The sequence below is a fragment of the Sorex araneus genome, chromosome 5 (assembly GCF_027595985.1).
Source record: "Sorex araneus isolate mSorAra2 chromosome 5, mSorAra2.pri, whole genome shotgun sequence".
Taxonomy (NCBI): domain Eukaryota; kingdom Metazoa; phylum Chordata; class Mammalia; order Eulipotyphla; family Soricidae; genus Sorex; species Sorex araneus.
The window spans coordinates 44976711-45002750 of NC_073306.1; the positions used below are offsets into that span (position 1 = coordinate 44976711).

Here is a 26040-nt window from a genome sequence, read left to right on the forward strand (position 1 = left end):
CTGGTGTTCTGGGTCTGTAGGAGAGAGGGGCGGGGCTCCAAATAAGGTGGGGAGGGGGCTCTCTGCAGGCTCCCTCCCTCCCCTGGGTGGTGTGTGTGTGGGGGGGGGACAGCATCTCATGTGGCCGGAGCACAGCACAGCTGCCACAGGGAGCTGCTGAAGTGAGGGCTGAGACCCAGCTCCTGGCCAGCCTGATGGGGGAGGGGCCTCTAAGGACATCAGCAGGACAGGTAGGGACAAGCGCTGTGCGGGCCTGTCCTGCTCTCTGGACTCTGCACCGAGGGGTGGACTCCAGGGGGTCAGGCCACCAGGATACTGAGACCAGTTGCTGCAGGCTTGCCTCAGCCCTCAGCCCGAGGCATTCTAGGGCTCTGCCTTCACAAGGGCTGGTGGCATGTTAGGTGTCCCTGAGCGGCTCTCGACACATGCTGATTTCTTGCTCTTAGGGAGCAGGAAGGGAGAGAGACATGTGGGGGTCCCTGAGGGGTGGGGGGCTCTCCTGAGCCCCTGTCCACAGGCCTTCCAGCTGCACCTGTCCTCAGGACTTCAGGACTGTCTCCCTAAGGCTCAGGGGACAGAGACCTGCTGTGTGACTCTGGCAAGGAATTCCTCCCTCTGATTCAGCTTCCAGTCCATAAAATAGGGACAGGAGCTGAGCCCCCTCACAGTGGAGGGAGTTAGGGGAAGGAGCTCCTATGGTGGGCTGGACAGTGATTGTCATGCTACATGGGATGCAGAAATGAGACCCTTCCAGGGTGGAGCCTGGGTGTTCACCAAGGGCTTCCTGGAGGAGGAGGTGTTGAGGAAAGCTACCCTAAGCAGCTGCAGCCCTCCCAGCCGCCTGGCCCGCTCAGCTGTCCACTGGGGATAAATCCCATTCAGGACTGTGATTGTGGGTGGCCGTCACTGCTGCGGAGTTGAGATGGGCGTCGGAAGCGGTTTGGTATTTCCAGCCCTGGGTGGGCTTCCGTGCCCTCTGTCGGGGAGCAGAGCGGGATGGGGTCTGCTGGAGAAACCGCTTGGAGTCCTCTTACTTCCTGGGCTGGGGGCCCGGCCCCGGGGAGTCCAGGGCAGGGCTAAGCCTGGACTCTGGCAAAAGGTGGGGACTGCGGGGGGCTTATCCCGGAGGCCAGACAGCTTTCCCCAAAGCCAGGCGCGGGCTTCCCCTCCTGCTCCTCCTGCTGCTGCTGGGAGCTCCCCCAACAGCTGCAGGGAGAGCCGGCTGGATCCTTCTGGAAGGAAGGACAGTTGGGTTCCTGCAGACCAGAGCTGCCTGGAGGGAAGGCGGGGCCTGCGGGCAGGATCTGGGGTCAGGCTGCCCCCCACTGCTCCTCCACAGGGCCTGGAGGGCGGGATGATCGAGCCCCCCTTGGGAGATGAGGAAACGGGGCCCAGGGGGATTCAGCAGCTTGCCCTGGGCTGCCTGGCTACAGAGCAGAACTGGGCTGAGCCAGGGCCTGGAGATGGGCGGGACCGCCCAGCTCCGGCCTCTCTTGTGGTGTGATCTTGGACCATTTCAGTTCTCAGAGCCTCGCCCCTGCCCCTCAATTATGCCCGCATGATCTGTTTCCTAAGTGCCAGGCATGCCCTGCTCTTTCCACATGACCCCCACTTTGGAGTGGGGAGGGCCTGGCCCTGCCTCAGGGATCTGAGAGTCCAGGGGCTGGCCCGTGGGGGGGGAGTCAGTGAGGTGAGGGCGTGTCAGCCAGATTGGAGAGGGCACCCATGGCTGGGCCATGTGATTGAGGCGCAGGACAGGGGACTTAGATAGACCCTCAGGAGCCTTCAGCCCTGAACCTGAGTGGGGCGCACTCAGCCTTGGTCTCCTCTAGCTCAAATCTCTGTCCTCAGAGGCCCGTCCCTAAGTCCTGGCCCAGTGCACCCACATTCTGTCGGGCCGGAGTGACCGAGGCTCAGAGAGGGCTGGGGGGTCACCCAGCAGGCAGGAGATGTGTGAGGAAGCCCTTGAGGGATGAAAGCCACCTGGTGCAGGCTCTGGGGATGCTCCCCTTGGAACCCCTGGGCTGTCTTTGGCGTTGTCTCCACAGTGACTGGTGTGAGCGCGTGAGTGGGTGAGTGAATGAGTGAAGGAATGAGTGGGTGAATGTGTGAATGAGTGAAGGAATGAGTGGATGAATGGTGAATGAGTGAGTGGAGGTAGGCTGGACTCTGTGTGTGTGTGTTGGAGCCCAGCTGGACCCTTCTCTGGAGGTGTGGACGGTGAGGCGGGCAGGGCCAGGCTGGGTCTCAGGCGCCGTGGGGCCCTGTCGGGCCTGCGGTCTGAGGGCCTGGGCAGGGCCCCCTCATCTGCGTGGGACCTGGCGCTGTGGCTCTGGGCTCCAGCCCAGCTGCAAGGCGCCCTGTGATTTTGTGTCTGGGGGTGGGGGTGGGGTCAGGGCAGTCCAAGTGAGAAGCTGCCTCTGGGCTCAGTCCCTGCTCCCCCTCCCTTCCCTCAGCTCGCTAGAGAGGGGGATGTGGGCTGGTCTGTGCTTCCCTTCGCGTGCGCACTCACACACACACACACACACATGCACATACATGCATGCACACACACATATGCACATACACTCGCACACACATACACACACGCACACATGCACATGCATGCACACACATGTACACACATGCACATGCACATACACACATGCTCACACATGCACATACACACACACACATATGCACATGCACACACACACACCCACACACACACACACACACACACCCTCTAGCCCCTAATGGCCCACCACATCCTGGGAATCTCAGGTCTGCACCCAGGAGTACTTGCTGGTTGTCCCTCACTGACCACTGTCCAGGCAGGCAGCTGTGTAGCCTTCACTTCCGGCCCCCCTTCTCTCAGAGCTGGCCTTGGCCAGAGGGATGGCTGCGCCCTCCCCCACTGACCAGACCTGGCCTCAGTGCCAAACAGGAAGCCATGATTACGGGGGAGACTGATGGGCAGTGGCTGAGGGCCCAGCTCTGGGGAAGGGGCGGGGGTGGCAGCTGAGGCCGAAGGGCAGGGGGTGCAGGTGGAGACTCACCTTTCAGAGTTCTGCCCCAGATGCTCAGGTCTGCCTCCTGCCACTCAGGGTCCCCCTCGGAGCACTGGTGCTGTGTCTGTTTGGGGCTCCTAAGCCCCAAGGTGCAATTTGAGATTTTAGATGGAGAAGAGGCCCTTGGGCCAGTGAGACCAGGACTGAAATTCTGTTCTGCAAATTTCTTGCTGTGTGAACTTATTAAATTCACTTGCCCTCTCTGAACCTCAGTCTTTATTCAAATTCAGTCAAAACTATCTCTGCCTCATGGATCAAGAGTGAAGTAGTACTCAAGAACCTGGGGAGTGAGTTGTTTCACTTCCTTCTGTCTCCTGTTTGGTTTCTTCTCTTTAGCCCCCCTCTTTTTTTTTTTTTTTTTTTGCTTTTTGGGTCACACCCGGTGATGTTCAGGGGTTACTCCTGGCTCTGCACTCAAGAATTACTCCTGGTAGTACTCAGGGGACCATACAGGATGCTGGGAATCGAACCCGGGACGGCCGCGTGCAAGGCAAACGCCCTACCCACTGTGCTATCGCTCCAGACCCTCTTTAGCCCCTCTTGCTCTTCCCCCACCTCAGATTTGCCATGGGGAACGGTGCCTGGCGTGTCACAATGAGTCTGACGAGCCGGTGCCCAAGGAGGAGCCTTCTGAGCGCCTCGAAGGCCGGGACCCTTCCCTCACTTGGAAGAAGGCTCAGAGGGGTTAAGCCCCTGGCCGGAGCTCACACAGCTGAGTCCTTTGCTTCCCCACCCGCGGCTCCTGCTCCAGAGCGACCATGGCTGTGCCAGGGCTTGTCCACCTGCCTCAGCCAGGGCTCAGCTGTCCCCTCACCCATTGTGGAGCTCCCTGTGCCCCTCTGGTTGACCTGGTCATTAAACGCTCTTAAGGGCCCAGGTTTTCTTGTGTGTGTGTGTGTATGTGTGTGTTTTGGGGTCATACCTAGCAGTGATCAGGGGCTAGTCCCGACTCTGTGCTCATGAGTGAGCCTCGTGGTGCTTGGGGGGGGCCCATCTGTGGTGCTGGGGGTTTGAACTGAGCGGGGGGAAGGGTACAAGGCAAGTACTAGCTCTCTGGCCGGGCTGGGGGGTGGGAGGTAACACTACTTCTGGGTGGGCTGTGGGTTGGCTTCTCCTGGGGTCAGTCTCGCCTGCCCTCCCTTAGAGCTTCCTTCCTGCACCGCCCCCCCTCCGTGCTGCCACCCAGGCCCCACACCCCACATGCCCCCCTCACCCCTGCAGCCCTCTCACCAGCCCAGACTTTAATAAGGGCAATTTGGAATCAATCACCAGCAGGATTGAGGAAATCTAATTGTAGCCAAGTGATTGCCAATTCCATTCCGGGCTCCAGGGTGTTGGGCGCGGTTCACGCGCTCTGCCCCCCTCCTGACCGGGGCTTGGGGTGGGGGCCGAAGCGGACAGGCTTGAGAGCTGGGGGGCGGCTATATGGAGCTGGGGAGGGTTTGGGGTGCCTGGCAGAACCCCCGTGAGGCCCTTCTCTCTGGGGCCGTGGCCGGGGGTGGGGGACAGTGCGGATGTCTCTGCCCCTGCTGACTGACCTTCACACGCACCTGTCCTCTCCTGGGCGTGGCGTCAAGGGCTAGGGGCCACTGGGAGCTCTGCCTCACTGGGGGGCCTGTGTCGGGGCTGGTGGGGGCACTGCTGTCCCTTCTCCGCCCTTCCCAGTTCTCGCCAGCCCACAGGAGTTGTTGCTGAAACCCCTTTTAACAGATGGGCACAGCCCCACAGGACAGAGCACTGTGTCCCGAGCTGCAGGGAGCGCGTGGCTGGAGTTGGGCTTGGAGACCCGTGGCAGGGCTGGGGGCCCAGGGAGCACAAAGCTGGGCAGGTAGCTCTAGTGGGCGCTAGCATTTTGCAAATGCTCCTGAGCACTGCCTGCATGTGGCATTGTCACTCCTTGTGTCACCTTGTCTCCCACCACTGCTTGGAGTGCGTGGCAGACAGGTTGTGCCTGGGGGAGGTATGGTGAACCAGGAGACCTCTGAGGCAGGCTCAGACCCCAGCTGCTCCCGAAGCCGGAATTTGGTCTTAATCTTCCCTTCTGTCAAATGGGTTGGTGATGTCTCCTTGACTGGAGGGAGGGAGAGGGGGACACACACCTGGCCTGGATAGTCACTTTTTTGGTTTTGTTATCGGGCCACACCCGGCAGTAACACCAGGGGCACCTAGCAAGGCCAGCCCGGCCGTAACGTCAAACTCTGGGGCACAACACTTCACAGGTGGCACAGAACCCGTCCACCGGATCAGGCTCAGAGGGTTCAGACCCAAACCTGGCTCTGTGCTCAGGAATCACCCCTGGTGGCACTCGGGGGATCATATGGGATGCCAGGGATTGAACCTGGGTAGGCCAAGTGCAAGGCAAGTACCTGCCTCCTGTATCTTCAGCTGGACCTGGGGTTCCTTTGTAATGTGGCCACACCCTGCGGTGTGTGGGGGACGGGGGCGGTGTGGGACTGGAAACGAGGCTCCCAGCATGCCAGGAGTGCTCCCTGGCCCCCAGACACTTCTGTATAGCTGAGCTCGCTTTAGGAGGGGACGGTCCCAGGGCCCTTCTCTGTCCGCATCTGCAGGGGGAAGACCCAGTGGGCAGGCTGGGCCCCCCGTGGCCACATTTGAGGAGCTGTCAGAGAGCCCTGAGGCCTGGCCAGGGGTCAGTCCAATGAGTCCGCACTCTCTTGCCCCACCTGCTCTTCTTGGAGGTGAACCAAGGCCACCTGGTGCTGGGCTGTGGGAAATTTCCTGAACATTCCAGAACCCAGGGCCTTGTCCTGCTCCGCTGTTCACCTCCGGTCCTGACAGCCACTGTATGCTGTCCCTGCAGTGTCTGGTCCAGGCTGAGAACTGGGAACCCCAAGGTGCTGAACTTAGTCCCTGACCTAAGGTTTCCTGTTTAGGAAGGGTAGCTGGCACCTGAGGAGAGCCGAAAGAATGTCAGGAGAATAAGAGGTTGGTGCCAACTCTGGAGAATTAGGGAGGGCTCCATGAAAGAGGTGTCCTTTGTACTGGTCTTGGAAGGCAGACAGCACTTGGAAAGGCAGAGGGACCAGGCTGGACTGTCTTAGAGCAGGACTAGGGAATAAATTGGTTAACCGTCACAATAGGACAGTGGGGGAGGCGCTCACCATGCAATTGACCAACCCCAGCTTGATCCCTGGCACTGCATATGGTCCCACTAACTGCTGCCAAGAGTGACCCCTGAGCACTGCTGGGCGTGGCCCCAAAACAGAGAAAAGAGGGGCTGGAGCAATAGCACAACGGCTAAGGTGTTTGCCTTGTACACGGACGACCCGGGTTCGATTCCCAGCATCCCATATGGTCCCCTGAGCACCGCCAGGAGTAATTCCTGAGTGCAGAGCCAGGAGTAACCCCTGTGCATTGCTGGGTGTTACGCAAAAAGAAAAAAAAAAGACCAAAACAGAGAAAAAAAGGAAGAAGGGAAAAAAGGAATGGGAGAAGGGAAGAAACAAGGAAAGGGAGAAGAAAGAAAAAGGGAGGAAGGAAGGAGGAAAGGAAGGCAGGAAGCAAAGGTAGGGAGGAAGCAGGAAGGAAGGAAAAGGAAGAATCTCCTGGCAGAGAGATAGCTCAAAAGAGCAAGCATATACTTTGCATGCAGGAGGCTCAGGTTCAGTCCCCAGCACCACCTGGTGTGGCCCCCAAACAAAGGCATGGCACCCCCATCTGGGAGAGGCTTGCAGCGGTGGTGGGATTCAGCTTCTCTGGTATGAAGGTCTCTGCAGTCAGGGCTGCTGTTCCTTTGTTTTTGGGTTTGGGGCCACGCCCAGTGATGCCCAGGGTTTACACCTGGCTCTGCACTCAGGAATCACTCCTGGAAGTGCTCAGGGACCATATGGGGTGCCAGGAATCAAACCCGGGTGCAAGACAAGCATCCTATCCGCTATACTATCACTTGCCCCAAGGGCCACTGGCTATTTCTGACTGAGTTTTGTTTACTTGATGAATATTTATTACATCACTCCTGGGTACCTGGTTCTGCATCTTGGGGTGTTCCAGGCTAAAGAATTGATGCCTTCCCCCCTTCCACCCCATCGAGGCCTCAACATGGAAAATGACACTGGCTACAGATGGACCTGAGTTCAAATACAGACCTCTGGGTTCTGTCCCCAGGTTGAGGGTGCTGGTCTGGAAAATGGGCACAGGCTGTGTTTGAGGGCTGGCTGGGTACTTGCAAGGGCAGGGGTGTTGTGACTCGGCTGCTGCTGCCTGCTGAGTGCCTGCTATGGGTCTCAGAAGACCCCACAGCCCCCTTCAGTCATCTGAGAGACAGGGACCACTACCTCCATGATTCAGAGAGGTGTAGACGCCTGCCTGGGCTTCAGTGCAAGGAGGGGTTTGAGTTTGAACCCTCTGAGCCTGATCCGGTGGATGGGCTCTGTGCCACCTGTGACATGTGGTGACCTGAGAGGTTGATGTGAAAGCTGGGCAGGATTCGCTAGGTGCCCCCAAGTGCTGAGGTGGTTGGGGGAGGCGGGGGAGGCCATGCTGGGGAAAGGTCAAGATTTCATCTGGAAGCCCCTCGGAAATACTTGTTCAGCCTGAAGAGTCCATTGAAGACCTAGAGTCTGAGACTGGGGGTTGTCTTCTTACCTTCAAGCTGGGGAAATGGGGCACAGAGAGGTACAGTGGCTGGCCCAACGTGACACAGCAAGTTGACAACTGACCTGGGATTCAGGGCTACATGTTCAGATGATGCTTGGCACCATTGCCCATCCTGTCTCTCCTAGTACCTGGCAGTTCTGCCCAGACTGCAAACCTGGCTGTTCCCTGCCTCTCCTGGAAGCCTCCAGCTGCCTCCTGCCCAGGTAGCCCCATCAGTGCCCACGTTCCCGGGGCCCTCTGGCCTCTTCTCTCTGCCCGGGCTCTCCGGCTGCTCCCGCCCAGACTCCTGGCAGTTCCCTGGGGCCAGAGCACACCTTCACAGACACTTTCCTTCTCTGCATTCTGTTCCTTTCTCCAGTGAACTCCTATCCATCCTGCACAGCCCAGCCCAGATCTGGGAGTGCTGTGCCAGCCCTCCTCCCAGCCCCCCAAGCACAGCAAAGCCCTTCTCAGGGTTCTGCTCCTCTTCTGCAGGTGGGCTACTTTTCAGGCCCCAATTCTGGGACAGGCTTGAGAGTGTTTCCCTGTAGGGTTACATTATTACCTCTCCGGGAGCTCTCACTTGGTTACATCGTTGCAGGAGCAACTCCCCCATTACATCATCTCCCTGTTCAGTCACTTTGTTCCATTCCCCCCCATCTGACATCGCTACATTGTTTCCTTTCCTGCTTTCACACATCCTCCCTCGTTTTGCTTCTTATTCTCCCCTGTTGTCACACCTTGTCCCTTTCTCCCAGGCCCCAGCTCATGTGATCCCCCAGTTTGGAGGATGGCGGGGGTTGGGGGGTAGAGGCTGGCAGTGAGGAGCTGAGGCAGGAGGGCTGGCAACCCCCCCAGTGCTGGCTTCCCTTTTCTCAGTGGTGGACAAGCTCTGGGTTTCCCAGAGGCTCCCGCAGACCTTCTCTGTGCCCCCCTCCCTGCTGCCAACCTCGCCTCAGCACTCTGCTCCCCACCCCTCTTTCCCTTCCCCCTTCCTGCTCGGGACAGGAGTCTTGGGGTGGGGAGCTATAGGACAGCAGGTAGAACATTTGCCTTGCACAAGATCAACCCAGGCTCCGTCTCCAACACCCTATGTGGTCCTCTGAGCACTGCCAGCAGTGATCCCTGAGCACAGAGCCAGGAGTAAGCTCTGAGAACAGCTGGGGGGAGGGAGGGGGTGTCAAAACACAAACCAGAAAAAATCTTGGGGACTAAAGGGGTGTTTAGGCTCTTTTTATTTTTTTAATCAAAGAATTTTTTTTAATTATAAACCATCCCCTTCCTCCTCCCTCCCCTTCTTCACAGCTGCAGTGCCTGGGACCCGCCCACGCCCACTGACTCCTATTTGGGTTGTGCCTGCAGGAGGTCACAGCCCCATCTGTGGTGCTCGTGGCACTGGGGGTCACAGACAGCAGTGCCGCCAGCTCACGTGGTAGAGCTGCAGGGTCTTGTCAGTGCATGCGGGCACTGGGGACTTGAACTCATGACCGTGTGCGTGCAAGGCAGTGCTCTAAGCCTCTGCATGGTTTCTCTGCATTCTGACCTGCCTGCCAGGCCTTGACCCCTCACTCTCTTCATCATCCCTTTGGTGTAGGGTCAGGGCAAACCCATGCTCTGCAGGGGGTCTGAGCTAAGCTGTTCTGGGTTCCAAAGCGCTGAGAGGCACTTGCTGGCCAGGCCTGTGGCCCCCCGTGCTTCTGGGCTCCGAGGTCTGGGACTTGGCTGCATCTTGCCCGTGCATGTGTTGGGGGTGGGGGGGAAGTGTGGTTAGGGGATGTGCTCAGGAGAGTCTCAAACCCAGATGGGGTTCTGGCTTTGTGTTTGAGCCCAATCCTTTAAAAAATTTTTTTTTATCTTATAAAGTGGTTCACAATATTTGATTACATTTAATGTTGAAACATCAATCCCACCACCATTATACCTTACCACCACTATATTTTGGGTGTTTCCATCCTGAACCCCAATCCCTGCCCCAAAGCAGAACTGAAACAATGTTTCAGTTTAGTTTCCCTCTAAGGTTGGTTGCCTCCTACTATTTAATCCCATCAAACGTCATGTGGTGCTCTTAGAGTATGGGTAGGGTATGTGGTATGAAATGTCATGCGGCCGCGAATATGGTCGCATGGTCCAGGAAAAGGTTCACTTGTGGATGAGGCTTGGCCCAAGCATGTGGAGCGCAACCGTAAGCAGGGCAGCAGTTGAGTTCTGTAGGTTTTCGGCTGCTGGGGCTGGGTCCCTTGGGGCGGGGAGGGGTCTCACCTGCCCCCCTCTGGGCTCCCTGAATGAAACAGTCTGATGCGGGGTCTGGTGGCACGGTTATGGAGAGCATCATGTTGCTCCCTTCTGGGGGAAAAGGACATGCAATCTCAAACTTGGTCCTTTTTGGTGTGCAGCCGAGTCCCCCACTCTACTGAGGCTTGGCTCGGGGTGAGGAGTGAGTGCGAGCAGGTGTGAGGTCAGGGGTCGCTGGAGTCTGGCTGCTGGGGACCCTGAGGAGGCCTTACAGCTGAGCCCTTTGTCTTCAGCTGTTGTAATAGGCCGCGCCTGCAGGGGAGCAGGAGACGCCCCCCAACTGTTCTTTCTCTCTCAGCTGCTAGGGCCTCACCCCACCCCCTGGGGTGACATGGGTAGTTGCAGCCCCAGGAGGATGGTGGAGGGGTGGGGAGATGCTCTTGTCCCCCTACAGGTGCACGCGTGTTGCGTAGATGCATAGAGCCCTGAAGCCTCCGTATGTCTTGGCTGGCGTCCGGCACCTGGGCAGACTCTTATCCTGGACTGCACAGACTCAGGGGCACAGCTGAGCACATGCAGAGACATGGCACACGCCCTCCCATGCAGAGACACAGGAGTACACCCCCTCCTGTGCAGAGACAGGCTTGTGCTCTCCCGTGTAAAGCACATGCCCTCCTGCACAGAGACAGGAATACATCCTCCCGGGCAGAGACAGGCACACGCCCTCCCGTGCAGAGACAGGCACACACCCTCCTGCACAGAGACAGACACAGGCGCTCCCGTGCAGAGACAGACACACGCCCTCCCATGCAGAGACACCACGCACACCTTCCCATGCAGAGAGACGACACATGCCTCCTATGCAGAGACAGGAGTACACACCCTCCCTGTGCAGAGACACAGGAGTACACGCCCTCCCTGTGCAGAGACACAGGAGTACACACCCTCCCTGTGCAGAGACACAGGAGTACACGCCCTCACGTGCAGAGTCACAGGAGTACACACCCTCCTTGTGCAGAGACGCGGCACGTGTCCTCCCCGTGCATGTGGCCACCCCCAGAGATGCAGCCTTTTCTCAGGGACACCGCCACACCCACGCAGGTGCTCTGCCCACCTCTCAGCCAGTGGCTGCCGCAGAGCTGCCCGCGCAGGTGCTCCTGCCGTTGTGCCCACATGGACACTCGCGCAGGGCCGGTGTTCTGTGCCACTGGGAATGTGTCCATCCTTAATCCCAGCGCCTAATCCCAGAGTCTCAGTGCCCAGGCCAGAGGCGCAGCTGGTCATCCGCCTCCTTGGAGGAGATTAAGACAAGGGCGGGAGAGGCGCCAACAGACTCAGAGCTTTGTCTGCCTGACGTCTGTCACCTCCAGAGCCACCACAGGCTCAGACCCGGGGCTCCTCCAGAGCTTCATTTACAGACCAGGGGCAGGGGCGGCATAGCTGTGGGTCTGAGGGGCCAGGGAGGTGGTCCCATCATCTGAGTACCCACGTTGGCATGAGGTGTCCTGGGAATTTGGGTCTCTGGGCTCCCCAGATTCTGGCCATTTCTGGAGCAGAGCATTTCTGGACCGAGCGGGGTGTGGGGTTGGTGAGGGGCGGGGCAGGCTCTGGGCTGGAGAGCTGGAGGAGCTTCTGGGGAACAGGGAGGCCTGAGTGCCAGGCCCTGGAGCGCCAGCACTGGGGCCTTTGCACATGCATGGGACACTTAGTTGTCACAGTAATGGGGGCTGCTGGCACTGACTGGGCAGGGCTGGGGCAGCGCTGCTGGGTGGCCACAGTGGCCCCAGTGGCTGTCCTGCCCGGAGCCAGCCGAGCTCCCAGGGAGAAGTGCTGAAGGCGGGAGGTGTGAGGGGAGTCCTGAGGAACAAGCTGTGCACCCCTACCCCTGTGAATCTGCATCCTGCCCATGCCCGAAACCCCCTCCGAGCCTGCACCTTTCTGAGTGAGACTGTCTCCTGCACGCAGAAGGGACACCCCGCCAGCCAGGGTGCCCCAACTCTGCATGGGCTGAGCATTCCCCCTCTCGGGATTGAGTAGGTGTGACACAGGGGGTGGCTGTGAAGAAAGGGGGAGAGCCCGGCGTCAGCTCCGCGTGAGTTCTCACTGTGCCCCCCACTTGCCTGCTGGGACTCCCCCACCCCATCGCTCTGCTGGCCTCCGTGATGCTGGGCGTCCACTGTGCCTTGGGGTTCAGCAGTGGTAATTGGTGTGGGGGGCAGGGGTCCCATCTTTGTCCTGGAGTTTGAGGAACAGGCCACGGTCCCCTTAACAGCCCTAGCCTGGCGCCGGCTTTGAGCTCTGCTGTCCGCCAGGTCCTGCCCCGTGGGTCCACTCAGCCCTTGGCCTCTTCCTTGGGGACGTGCCTGGATGGGGGAACTGGCCCTGGTGGAGCCTTGGGGAGGGGGCAGGCTTGGGGGGTCCTGGGGGCTGGAGCCGAGGGCTGGTAGTTGGGCCCGCCGTAGAGGACAGGTGACAGGCCCTCAAGAGCTGCAGGCGCGTGTGGGTCCTGGGTCGGGGGGGGGGGGACTCACAGGACACCCCTCGTTCCCCTGTAGCCACACTGGGCCCCTGAGTCCCTCGCGGGTGTTCGCAGCGTGACGGAGCTGAGCGGTCTCTGCCTACTGCTGGCTGGATGCATCTGGGGGCTGCAGGAGCCAGAACACAAACCAGGCCTCCAAGTGGCACTGAGGCTGGAGACCCTTTGGGTCCCCACTTCCACTCTCCGAGTCCTCGATGCCCTCCCCGGCTCTCTGCTGTGCCTGTGGGGTCTCTCTATTCTTGCAGCCGGTTTAGGGCTGCAGCTGAGAGGGCTGGGTGGCAGGCAGCCACTCTGGGACACAGTTTCACCCTGAGCTCAGCCCTGGGTGGGGGCGAGTGCAGACCGAGCCCCTCCCGCCGGGCCTGCAGCTCCTGCCTCAGCCGGGCATCTGCGGGAGAACGTGCCAGAAACCAGGCTGGTGGCGGGGCAGGGCCGAGGGTGGCGGCTGCCCCAGAGGGACAGACGCACTCGGTTTCCTGTAGTGAGGTGCGTCTGGACCCAGCAGGACGCCCTCCTGTCCCTCTCCTGGCAGGGACGGAGCCTCGTGGGACTCCCTGGACAGAGCAGGGCCTCGGCGGGGCTGGACACTGGACACTGGGCTCGTGGGAAGAGCGGACAGGGCCCTAGCTAGGACTTGTTACCCTTCTGGGTCACTCAGGTCCAAGCCTGCTCCCATCCAGGGTCCCACCTGACAAAGTGGCCTTTGATTCAGGCAGGAGACGGTTGCTGGGTGCGGCCTCTGCCCGCTGGTCATCTGTAGAGTCAGTGTTTGCCCTCCTGGAGCTGGGCCTGGGAGACTTCTCCTGGGGCTTGACTGAAGAAAATTTGAACGCAAAGGGGAGGAGAGCAAGAAAGTCCCCCCTTTCTCTTCCCTCCAAGTATTTGAATTCAGTCTCTGCTGTGTGACCCTGGACAGATTTCCCACCCTCTCTGAGCCTCCACCTCACTTTCATTTTTCACTCCCCACCCCCCAACAAGCAGAAGCTTTATTGAGGTTTAACTTATGGTACAGTTCGCCCATCTAAAGTGTATAATTTAATTTGTGCATTTCAGTCTGTTCGTTTTAGTATATTTACAAAGTTGTGCAACCTTCTGTTGCTCCCCCTAATAGAAACCTGATCCTCCGGAGCAGTCACTCCCCGTCGGCCTCAGCTCCCCAGCCCGGGCGACCCTGACCCTTAATGTCTCTGTGTGACCTGTGTCTGCACGGCCACCCTGAGAGCTGCCGGCACAGGGCGAGGGGCCTGGGCGGGTGAGTGTCTCTCTGGCCACACGGTGTCTCATGTGACTGGGCCTGTGCCCCTCTGTGCCCGTGTGAGTGGGCCTGTGCCCCCCTCTGTGCCCGTGTGACTGGGCCTGTACCCCTCTGTGTCCATGAGTGGGCCTGTGCCCCCTCTTTGCCCATGTGACTGGGCGTGTGCCCGTCTGTGCCCATGTGAGTGAGCCTGTGCCCGTCTGTGCCCATGTGAGTGGGCCTGTGCCCCTCTGTGCCCATGGAGGTGGGCCTGTGTCCCTCTGTGTCCGTGAGTGGGCCTGTGCCCGTGTGGGTGGCCCTGTGCCCCTCTGTGCCCGTGGGGGTGGGCCTGTGCCTCTCTGTGCCCATGTGACTGGTCCTGCACCCCTCTGTGTCCGTGAGTGGGTCTATGCCCCTCTGTGCCCGTGGGGGTGGGTCTGTGCCCCTCTGTGCCCGTGGGGGTGGTCCTGTGCCCCTCTGTGCCCGTGGTGGTGGGCCTGTCCTCTGTCTTTTGTGCCTTGGCACCTTGCGAACACCCTCGCTGTTTCCAAGTGCCTCCTCCTGGTACTGGTGCCAATCGACTGTATCTTTGGTTTCTGCGCTGTGGGGGCAGCTTGTTGCATGGTGTTTTCTTGTCTGTTTTCTCAGGGGGTCCTCCCCAGCAGTGCTCAGGAGGCATGGAGACCCCCCAGTGATTCTTGGCCCGAAGTGGCACTGCTGCTGTGGCCCCCGGGGCTCTCGTGGATGCTCTGGGGGTTGGGATCGGGCATGTGTGGGCTCGCCCGTAACCGCTGAGCCCCCTCCAGGCCCTGCCCGTGTCTCTCTTCCTCCATCGCCTGGTGGACAGTGGTTTCTGCTGCTGGTCCTGCCGAGTCAGGCCTCCCGTGGTGTGGACACGCATATTCCTCTCCCCGACACAGACCCGGAGGCGCCCCGTGCCTGTGGGAACAGGGGCGCAGGCTTTTCCAGCAGGACGAGGGGTCGGCCCCTCTGCCCACTGCCGTCTCTCCGTGTGTCCTGACTTCTGTGCATGTTCTTGCTTGGGAGGGCAGGGGGCTCCCATGCGGCGGGGGGCTGCTGGGGGCTGCTCAGAACTGTAAGTGCCCACTGTGCTTGGTGACGGGAGAAAGGCCATCCAGGGAGGCCCAGGCTGGCAGCACTGGGGGAGGCTGAATGCAGAGGAGGACTCCCCCCGCCCCGCCCACCCCAGGGCCACCCAGCAGGTCAGTGCTCATGGCCTCTGTCCACATTGTCCCTTGGGCAGGTACCTTGTCCTCAGACACCCAGCTGAGGAGTCCTAAGCTGTGGGGCCTTCTTGGGAATATCTTAACGGCTTCTCAAAACTGCTTGGAAGTTGGAACTATTGTCCTGTCCTTTTGTAGACAGATAGCTCAGAGAGGTCATGTAACTTGACCAGGGGCACACAGCTTCAGAAGACCAATCCTGTGCTTTGAACCAAGCCATCTGCTCCAGACACTGACTCTGTCCACCCCTCCACCAAGTAAGGAGATGATGGTGGGGCTGGGACACCGCCTTATCCCATCTGGGTCTCACTTGTCCCCAAGGACTGTCGTGGCCTTGGGGACAATGGTGGCCCGAAGCCAGTCCCTCACTCTGACTTTGGGCCATAGCGGTGATGTGTGGCCTCAGGCCATCTCTCTCTGCCCTGCTCTGGTCCCTGAAGCAGAATTGCTGGGACATCCAAGGGCTTGGCTGGAGAGAGAGCACAGCAGGGAGGGCAGGTGGCCAACCTGGGTTTGACCCCCGGCACCCTGAGGGGCCCCCGAGCACCACCAGGAGTGATCCCTGAGTGCAGAGCCAGGAGTCATCCCTGAGCACCGCCAGGTGTGGCCCCCAACACGGAGCAAACAAACATAGATGAATCAGTAGGTCCATCAGGGGGCGAGGGGGTGTGGGGGGCTCACAGCTGCCCCACAGGCGAGTTCCTGCGAGTTGTAAATAACCGTCACAGAGGAGGGGGTGGGATCCAAGCTCAGCCTCTGGGCCTGGCCCCACGCTGCTTGCACAGACGGGGTCGTTGTGCGGAGAGGCTTTGGGCCACTGCCCGAGCGGTGCAGTGCCGGGGCAGCTGGACACAAGCCAGCCGACTCTGTTTCCTGGAGCCTGGCGGGGGGGCGGAGTGGGAGTGCTCCCGGAGCTTTCCCCAGGCTTCACTGAGGATCCTGAAAGTTCAGGTCCTCGGTGCGTGGGAGCTGACACCCCACCTCAGGCCTCCGTCGGCCCTGCAGCCTCCCCGGCCCTGTTCTCATTCCCTCAGCCCTCCACGCCATCCTGGCTGCGGTGGTGCTCCCCGCGTCCGCCCTGTTCCCGGTGCCCCAGAGCCCCGGCCGGCCGGCCTGCTCCCTGAGAGTGCCTGGCACTGAGGGGGGCTCAGCCTGTTTTAGGGGGGTCTCCCAGCCCGGCCGCCAGAAAGTGGCCAGTATGATCAGGCCAGCAGGGAGCGCCTGGGCGCTGTGTGTCTTTGCATAGAATTTGCTTGTTTTATTTTTAAAATATGCTGAGCTCATCCTCAGTTCCTCCTCCAGCCTCCCAGCCCCATTGGATGCCTCCAGCTTTTAGGAAGATTTTGGAAGGAGTGGTGAGGGTGGGGGGGAGACTGATGCAAGGGGTGTCCACATGCAGATTCAGTGGACAAGGCTGTGGCCGAGGCTGACTGTACCAGAGGTGTTTTGAGCCCAGCACTTGGGCCCGTGGGAGAGCCCCGGATGGGAGAGGGCGATGCTCTGGCTCTTTTCAAAGGATGGTGGCCGGGGATGGAGGACTTGAACTGGAATCGGGACAGTGTCAACCCAGAGCTGTTCTTTGCATCTGAGGGCACCCTCACCCCCACTTCCCAGGGTGTGGCACGTGAGACCCAGTAGGGTGGGGGGCTTTGACCAGGACTCTGCACGGGGCAAGCTGGGCAGGGGTCCTAGTCTCACTGTGGGTGCTCCTCAGAGATCTGGGGGGTCCCAGGAGTGGACCGGCCCTGGCTGTGGGTGTTGGTGGGGTGACAACAGAACCTGTACCCCAGTCCCAGCAGCCCTTCTGTGCGGCCTGGGCTGGGGGAGCAGATCTGGCCTGGGTGGGGTGCTCACAAGCGGGCCACCTCTCAAGGAAGACCACTTGTCCTATTTTCACCGTCCTGGGAGTCAGACTGTAGTTCCTGGTACAGGCCTGTGTGGGAGTCGGGGCCTCTGTTGCTTGTTCCACTCTTTTGTTTTATCATTTTATCATTTATCATGTGTATCTTGTTTGGGGGGCATACCGTGACTTTCAGAGATTATTCCTGGGGACTGAACCAAGGTGCTGGGGCTCGAACCCGGGCTTCCCACACTCCAGCCTGTCATGCTCTTCCCTCCACTCCATCAGCCTTTCTTTCTTTCTCTTTCTTTCCTTCTTTCTTTCTTTCTTTCTTTCTTTCTTTCTTTCTTTCTTTCTTTCTTTCTTTCTTTCTTTCTTTCTTTCTTTCATTCTTTCTTTCTTCCTTCCTCTCTCTCCTTCCTTTTGGCCTTGGGGTCACATCTGACAATGCTCAGGGGTTTCCTGGCTCTGTGCTTGGAGATCACTCCTTACAGTGCTCCAGGCACTATATGAGATGCCGGGGATTGAACCAGCTGCGTGTGAGGCAAATGCCCTCCCCGCTGTGCTCTCCTTTATGTGCTCTGCAGCCCTGTCAGTTGGCCTCTCAGCGGAGCCACCTGCTTCACCGTGGGGCCCATGCTCCTGTGGGACGCCTCTGAGACTCCACATGCAACCCACTGGCCACGGAGCACTGGTGTCCCTCTGGCCCCGGCCTCGGTGCCTTCTCCACCAGCCGCAGAGCTCGGGCGCTGTCTCTGGGCTTGCTTTCCTTGGCTCTCTCTGCTCTGAAGAAGCTTCCCAAGGTGGCAGACTTGGAGTGTCCGGGGTTCCGAGAGCGGGTCCGTGGACCCAGCGTGTCCTGGCTTTAGACCGGGCCCCGCTGCTGTGTGAATTTTGCTCTCTAAATCTTGGTTCATCTCTCTGTGAATCAGGGCTAGTAACAGCACATTGCTGGGCGTGTGAGGAGGCGGAGGCCTGCACAGTGGCCCGGCTGTCCCCCAGAGAGAGAAAGGCCAGCGTGGGGAGCTCTGCGCTCCTGGCTGGCCCCCACAGGGTCATTGCTGGGAACAGCAGGAACTGCTCCCCCCCCCCCCCCCCCCGCCCAGGGGCCCTAGAGGGTCCTGTCTGGGTGATGGGACTCCAGCAGGCCAGTCCCCTGGTGAGTGACATGGCCCTGGGAAGAGGCCTCCTGATTTAGGCCAGAGGTGGTTGGCTGGAGCTGACTGACCAGGCTCCCAGGTGGAGACATGGCCACCTCCCCAAATTCCTGGCATGGAGTCAGCCACACAGTAGGTGCCTAATAAACGCCACCTGTACAGACTCACAGGAGGAGCCAGACAGAGATGGGGACAGGGCTTCACGGAAGCAGATAGCACGTGCTGGGCTGGAAAGAGTTTCCCCAACCCCCACCCCCTGTTCCCAGCCTCCAGCGGCCCGAGGGAGGGAGGAGTCTGCCCTGAGGAGGGGACTCTCACCAGTCCTCCCAGTGCCGGTGACAGGGTGGGCTGCCCTGGGGTGTGAAGAAGGCGGTGGTGGGCCCAGGGACATGGGGCCTCCTGACAGGTCCGTGTGGTGGGGTCCAGTGCGGGGAAGCGCTGGGTCTGCCAGCCCAGCGGTGGTGGGCAGGGAGGTCCCGGGGGGTTTCTGTGTCTGTTTCCTTTCTGCCAGCACCCCTGTTACCCCTTGGGGTCCCCTCTACAGTCCCAATGGGATCTCTTCAGAAGTGGGATCCAGGGAGGTACCCAGGGCCAGGAGGGGGCGAGGGAGTGGCACAGGTGTCTCAGCGGGCACATTCGGCATCTCGGCAGAAGATGGGATGACCGGGAGGGCCCGGGCTCAGCAGGAGCTGGGGCTCAGGGAGGCGCTTTGGGGAGCTGGTGAGAATGGGATCAGGCTGTACCGGCCTTTTGGGTAACCTATTTTTCAGACTTAATGCTGCCTGTAGTATTAATAGCTGCTGTTGGCTGCGCCGCTCACTAGCATGGGGGCATGTGGAGTCCAGGGAGGCTGGTGGGGAGCTGGGGGTGGGGGCATGATCCGTGTTCTCCAGGGCGGGAGAGCCAAGTGCCCAGCCTGCCCCCCACCCCTGTGGCAGCCCAGCCTCAGCGCAGTCTCTGGACTGGGGAGGAGGTGACGACTGGCCATGCCTCTGACACCTCGGCGGGCAGCGTCACTGGGGGCCCCCAGCTGCCCCAAGTCCATGTCGGGGGGTGTCTGCAGCTCCACAAGCCTTGGGGGGGCAGGGGCAGGTCACCGCCACTCTCCCTGCTCATGAAAGACGCTGTCCCGACTCTCTCTGGCCGGAGGGCAGAGTTCTGGGGTGTTTAGAGGGCCTGGGACGGGGGACTGAATACCAGGGGCCCTGCGAGCGTTTTCTGGATGGTCCATTTTGCACCCCTGGATGGCCGATGTGGGGAGAAGGGTATTGTCTGGGTCCCAGAGCTGTGGCCCCTGAGCTGGACCCCACCTGCTCTTCTGTGGGTCTGGAAAAGGAAGTCCCGAGGCAGGGAATGAAGGGGATTGAGGGGTGGGCTGGAGCTGCTGGTGGGACGGGGCAGGGGTGCCACCCGTGTACCTTGCCTGCAGCGAGATGACAGGTGAGAGCACCCGAAGGGGTGTTCCCTGTCCTCAGCTGCCCGTGAGACTCGGGGTGCTGCTGGGGACAGAGGAGAGGAGAGTTTGCAAGGGAGAGAAACGGGGGGCGGGTGTCAGGGACTGTGTGTCTGGGTTTGGCTGGCTTTGGGGAGGACCACCATGGAGTCCAGCCTGCACTGCCTCTGTGCCCCCCACTCCCGTCCCACCCCCAGACCTGCCGCTCTCTGGCCTTGGTCTCCACAGTCGGCCCCAGCAGGCATGGCGCTTGCCCAGCCCCGGCGGGCCTGAATGCGGCCCCAGCGGGTGCTGGGTCCTCAGCCAGAGCAGCTGTGAGCGGAGGGGGTGGGCACCCAGCGCCCCCCTTCCCAGCTGAGGCTCTTCTTTGTGCGGACCTGCTGTCTTGCTGCCCAGAGCCTGGCCCTGCCCACATTCCTGCCGTGAGGCTCCGGGTCTCCGGGCTGGAGCTGGTGAGCGTGAGGGGCACCGAGTTCTCACAGGACGGAGGACCTGGACAGGCCTGGCGGGGACAGGACAGGGCCTGGCAGGATCCGGAGGGGTCTCCCGAGACCTCCTGCTTCCAGGCGCCCTAAGTGGCTGTGTGTCCTGGGGTTGGTCCCTTTGCCTCTCTGAGGCCCCTGGACAGGATGATTCCCTACCACAGACCCTTCTCGGCTGGGTGTGGACAACAAGTTCTCTCTCTGTCAGGGCCTCAGTTTCCACATCTGCAGGAAGGGAGAGTTGAGATCAGCGATGCCCAGGGTCTTCCTGTCAAGGGTGTTGGCCCCCTGGGCATCTGCTCCCTTGGTGCTCATGGAACCTCCGTGGGTGGGTTTTATTGTTCCCATTGAACCATACAGGCTTGGGGGTTCGGGTGCTTGCCCAGCACCACCCAGCCAGCCAGCCGAGTTGGACTCGAACCCAAGGTGCTGGGAACCCAAGGCTGGCCTCCTAACCCTGCTCAGCTCCAGGCTGGCTGCTGTGGGGAAGGGAGCTGGGGCAGAACTAATTCTACTTGATTTTATTCTTAGCTTTTGCTGCATGATTAACACCGCACAGGGCTCCTGGCCCCCCGCCAGCTGACCTCATTTGTGTGTCTGTGTCTGTTTCTGTAACTTGCCCTTTCTTCCCCCCCTTGCAGCCGCTCTTTTTCTTGCCTTCCCTCTCCCCTGCTGTGTGGCCGTGGCAGTGCCGTTTAACCTCTCTGGGCACTCATAGCTGCTTCTGTGGCAATGATTGCATAATTGCAATCAGCCCGATTCGGCTTCTCTCATGCGCCTGGTGAGGCTCCTGTGAGCAAAAGCCCTGGGAAGTAACACTAGGATGTAACTCGTAGTCCTCACGGCCAGTTACTCAGCGCTTGGCTTGTTCCTACAGCCTGTGGCCACATTCTTTTTTAAAAAAATTTTTTTTTAATTTTTTTAGCCATACCTAGTGATGTTCAGGGCTTACTCCTGGTTCAGTGCTCAGGAATCAGTCCTGGTGGGCTTGGACCACCAAATGGGTTGCTGGGGATTGAACTTGGGACAGCCACATGCAAGGTCAGCATGCTGCCTGCTATACTGTGATCCCTGGCATGTATCATCTTGTTTGATTTCCCCATAGCCTGTGGGTGGCATACTCTTCTCGTCGCTCCCACTTTACAGGTGAGAAAACAGATGCCAAGAGATTCAGGGACCTGCCTCGTTCTCTACCGGCTATCCTGGAAGCTGGCTTACTTACTCAATCTAGATCACTCTGTGGCACCTGTTTCTGTGGGTGAAACAGTTGGGGGACAGCAGATGATTAGGGGAACTAGACCTGAGGGACCCCAGCCTTAGAAGGAGTCTGGGGATGGAGGAAGTGACCAATTTCCTCCCTGCCTACAGAGTGAGTTGGGGGTCTGAATGGCAGTGAAAGTGGGGAGCTCTGGTATTAAAAGTCTTAAATCTGGCTGATTTAAGACTTTTCACCCCGACCTGGGTGGTGAATGGGGGTTGAGCTCTGGTTACTGCTAGATCAGGTCCCATCAGGGCTGGAAGCCTGGGGTGCCTCTCTTGGGCAAGGCTATGGGTCAGCTTGAACTAGGGTGATAGGGGGGACAGGGAAATTCAGGGGCTGTGTCCTATTAGAAGGTGTCGTGCCTCACTCGTCCCCGCCTGTATGCTCAGGTGTGTGTGGAGGGGGTGGGCATGTGGGTGTTGGGGCTGGGAGTGGGCATTGTGCAGGGACAGATGGAGGGATGTGAGAGGGCACATAAGGGGGTGGCTTTGCCATGTGGTGGGCTGTGAGTGGCTTGTGTGGACTTTGGGTGTGTGGGATGGCCATGGGTAATTCTAGGTTAAGTTTGTGCAGGAAGTGACAGAGGCTGGGAGTCACACATGAGCTGTGGGTAGGTCTAGGGTATTAGGACCAGGGTTCCAGAGGCCAGGGACATGATTTTCCCAGCCTCGGTGTCTGTATATGTGGAATGGGGAGCAAACCAAAGGGGTCACCTGAGGGAGGTGTCAGCGGGAGCCCAGGTCTCTGGAGTTTCCTGGGGAGCTCAGAGTCCACTCGCTGATGGGGAGCCTGTTGGGGTCTGTTTCTGCTGTAGGTGTAGGAAGCAGTCAGGGGTGTCCTCAGTGGGGTGTGCTGCCCTGTGCCATGACCACCTGGTGATGAGGATCTGCTGAGTGCAGGGGCTTCTGTAGGTCTGTTTGGGGAGCAGAGGGGTGCAGTTATGTGTCTGAGGGTGGCTTAGGGGTGTGTGTGTGTGTGTGTGTACAGGTTGGGGTAGGAGAAAATTGTGAGTGTGTGGTGGTATGGTCAGGCTGACATACTGGCTCTGAGCTGAGGGGATACAGTCAGGGTGGATATTGATGCATGTTGCTGTGTAAGCACAGGGTGTGTGTGGAGTATGTGTGTGTGTGTGTGTGTGTCTGAGGTGTGTGTGAGGATATATGCTGGGTGTGTGAAAGTGTGTGAGGGTGTGTGTGATATGTCAGGCTATGTGTTAGGGTGTGTGCTGGGAGCGTGAGGGTGTTTGTGGGTATGTATGAGGGTGTGTGTGAGGCTATGTGTGAGTGTATATGTGAGGAGTGTGTGAGAGTATGTATGAGGGGTGTGTGTGTGAGTATGTGTGAGGAGTGTGTGTGAGAGTATGTGAGGGGTGTGTGAGTATGTGTGAGGAGTGTGTGTGAGAGTATGTGTGAGGGGTGTGTGAGAGTATGTGTGAGGGGTGTGTGAGAGTATGTGTGAAGAGTGTGTGTGAGAGTGTGTATAAGGGGTGTATGTGAGAGTATGTGTGAGTAGTGTGTGTGAGAATATGTATGAGGGGTGTGTGTGAGAGTATGTATGAGGTATGTGAGATTGTGTTCTGGATATGTGTGAGGGTATGTGTGAGAGTATGTGTGAGGGGTGTGTGAGAGTATGTGTGAGGAGTGTGTGTGAGAGTATGTGTGAGGGGTGTGTGAGAGTATGTGTGAGGAGTGTGTGAGAATATGTATGAGGGGTGTGTGTGAGAGTATGTATGAGGTATGTGAGATTGTGTTCTGGATATGTGTGAGGGTATGTGTGAGGGTATGTGGGTATGTTCTGGGTGTGAGTGAACATATGTGAGATGTGTGAGGGTGTGTGCTGGGTGAATGTGAGGGTGTGATGAATGTATGTGAGGGTATGTGTGAGCGAGTGTGTGCAGGTATATGAGGGTGCCAGGTGTGTGCTGGGTATATGTGAGGGTGTGCTCTGGGTATGTGTGAGGTTGTGTGTGAAGGTATGTGTGAGTGTGTGCTGAGTGTATGTGTATGAGGGCATGTAAGAGAGTGTATGAGGGTGTGTGATAGGGTATGTATAAGGGTGTATGCTGGGTGTTTGTGAGGGTGAGTGCAATGTGTGTGTGAGGGTATGTGTGAGGGTGTGTATGAGGGCATATAAAAATTGTATGAGGGTGTGTTTTTGAGCGTGTGTGCAGTGTATGTGACTGTATGTGTGAAAGTGTGTGAGAATGTGTGCTTGGTATGTGTTTGAGGGGGCATGTGAGGGTATGTGTGAGAGTATGTGCTGGGTGTATGTAAGGGTATGTGCTGGGTACTGTGAGTGTGTGAGGGTATGTGGTACATGTGTGGTGTATGTGTAAGTATGTGTGCTAGATGTGTGTGAGAATGTATGGTTTTTGTGTGTGAGGTGTCCGGTGTGTATGCAGTATGTGTGAGATGTGTGGTGTGTTATTGGGTTGCACTGTCTCTTAGTTGCTGTGTGTATGTGTGCATATTTGTGTGTGTGTGTGTGTGTGTGTGTGTGTGTGTGCACTGTTCAGCAGAATTGAAGGGTATAAGTTTAGGGTGGGGGAACAATGAGGGGTGAGAGTGGGGGTGGGTGGCCCCTGGAGTCCCGGGGCAATGGGATACCGTTCTCCTTTAAGGGGATGGCATGAATAATTGGGTTAATTATGCCTGGATTATGCAAATAGGAGGTTGTGAAGAGGTCAAAGGCTGTTTGTCACTCTCCTCCTCGGGCACTTGGTGGCTTCTGAGGCTTTCCCTGCTGCCTCCCAGGCCCCCCTCCCCCCCCCAACTCTGTCCTTGTCCCGCTTCCCTGTCCGCTTTGCCGCAGGCAAGGCAGCACCCCTTTTGCCCCACTAGGTCCCAGGCACTGTCCTCCTGCTGGCCCGTGGGGGGTGGGTGTGAGCTGCGCTCGGCCTCTGTGGGACGCTGGACACCCCCACACACCCCTGCGGGTGCGGGCTGCTGCTCCTCATCAGGGTGCTCTCGGGTGCAGCTTTGGAAAATCACTGAGGTGCCCCTTCCCCAGCTTTGTCTGCGGCTCATGAGGCTAAATAAAGATGTGAGAGAATTCTCTCCCTCCTCCGCTCTCGCCTCCGCTCCCTCCTCACTCACCCAGCCCTCCCTCCACACCCTCCCATGGCCCTGCTTCCCTCGGTCCCTGCCCCTTGCCTCTCGGTCCAGTGTCTGCAGTGCCCCTCCCTGCTGTCCTCCCTTCTTCCACCATCTCCCTTTCCTGCCCCCCCTCCCCATCTCTGCAGGGAGCTGAAGCTCCTGGTCCTTAGCTTGGAGATGATCGTCATGGTAACGGTTGTCATGCCGATGGCTACTGAGCTGGGATGAATAGGATCTAGGTGAGCCCTACCTGGATAGAGGCTCATGTGGGTTTCACAGGAGTCTCCGTGCTGTCTCGGGGCTCACAGGACACTTCACAGGGCTGCAGCACACCCCCACACAGAGCCCACCCCTGAGAGTGTGCCTGTTTGCACCCACAGTCGAGGCTGCACACAGCGCCCCTCATGGCTGCCTGCTCGGGAATGTCAGACTGTGTCTGTGTCTCATTTTGCTGTGGTTCCAGGGGTGTCATTTGAAGGGGGTGGGGCCTGTGTATTGGTGCAGGCTTTGCTGGGGGGCTACATAAGGGCTGGTGTGTGGCACTAGGCACTGAGAAATCGTTACTCCCCAGTGGGACCCTCATGTTCACCCCAATTTGCTGGTCCTCAGAGACCACCAGCTTCATAGACTCCCCCCACCACCACCACCCCCGCATATGCCCCGGGCATGGTAGGCTGCAACGACAATGAGGTTTATTCTGGGATTAGGGTCCCTCTAGTTCCTGCTCAGGGCCCCTCTGGCCCCGCCCTGCAGCCCAGTCCCCGCCCCATCTCCTGCCTGCTCTCTCAGTGCCGGGACAGGGGCTGCTCGCCAAGCTCCAGGCTTGTTCTAAGAGCAGAGCAGTGCCTTCTGCAAATTCCCGCGGGGCTGGCCAGGCCCGGCTGCCGAGGCTGTGTCGTGGGCAGCCACCGGCCCACTCAGCCCGAGTCCTCCCGGGCAGTGGGGGCAGAGACGGGAGTCGGGGGGAGTTGGACTGTAGCTGCTCTGAGCTCTTGGAATGTCTAAACCGGAGGAAGACCCAGCAATTAGTCACGGGAGCAATTACACTAATTGTTCCTCTCTCTGACTCACTGGTAGCAAGTAAATACTGATTAATTCATTACTTGGGAGACTGTGTGTGTGTGTGTGTGTGTGTGTGTGTGTGTGTGTGTGTGTGTGTGTGTGTGGTGGCAGGGGGGCAGGGAGCTCCTGGCTCCCTGCCCTGGCCAGCCTGGGTCAGGCTAGAGCAGGTGGTCTCTGTCGGAGGCAGGAAGCTAGCACTGCCGGATCTTCCCTCGGGAAGGGGTGTGAGAGCCCGCTCCTCCCCCTCTGCTCCCCACCTTTCATGGCTCCACCTGTGGAACTGCACAGTCCTCCAATGGGACCTCAGCTTCCCAGAGACTGCATCAGACTCCCGGGGCTTTGCTCCTGCCCTGCTCCTTCTTTCCTTCTCTTCCCTGTTGGAGTAGGAGCCACCAGGCCACCCTGTCCAGACTGAGCCTGTGCGCTTGCGCAGGCCACAGGGGACACCCGAGGAGGGGGTTCCTTAGAAGCGGTGGGGAGTCTCAGTCAGCTGGCACAGAGGGGAAGAGGGTTCTTGGCCCAGGAACAGCCTGAAGGAAAGAGGCTGCGAGCCCCGGCAGAAAGGGGTGTGGGTGGGGCTCAGGGACCGAGGAGAGCGGGCCAGGTCTGGGGTGCTGGTTTCTGCCACCTGCCGGACCTGGCCCTTGCTTCTGCTGTCCCCTCTGCAGAGAGGCCTCTCTCTGCTCCAGCTGGGCAAGGCCGGGGGCTGTCTCCTCCGCCAGACACCTGCATGAACCCCCAGCTCCTCTGGCAGACTCAGGGACCAGGCTAGCTCGGTCAGGACGCAGGGGCAGA

The 26040-nt window shown here is 59.2% G+C and overlaps 1 protein-coding gene across 2 annotated transcripts in view; it reads left to right on the top strand.

The window, feature by feature from the left end:
• Positions 1 to 26040, top strand: part of SDC3 (syndecan 3) — a 37864-nt gene that overhangs the window by 1482 nt on the left and 10342 nt on the right. The window lies entirely within an intron of this gene.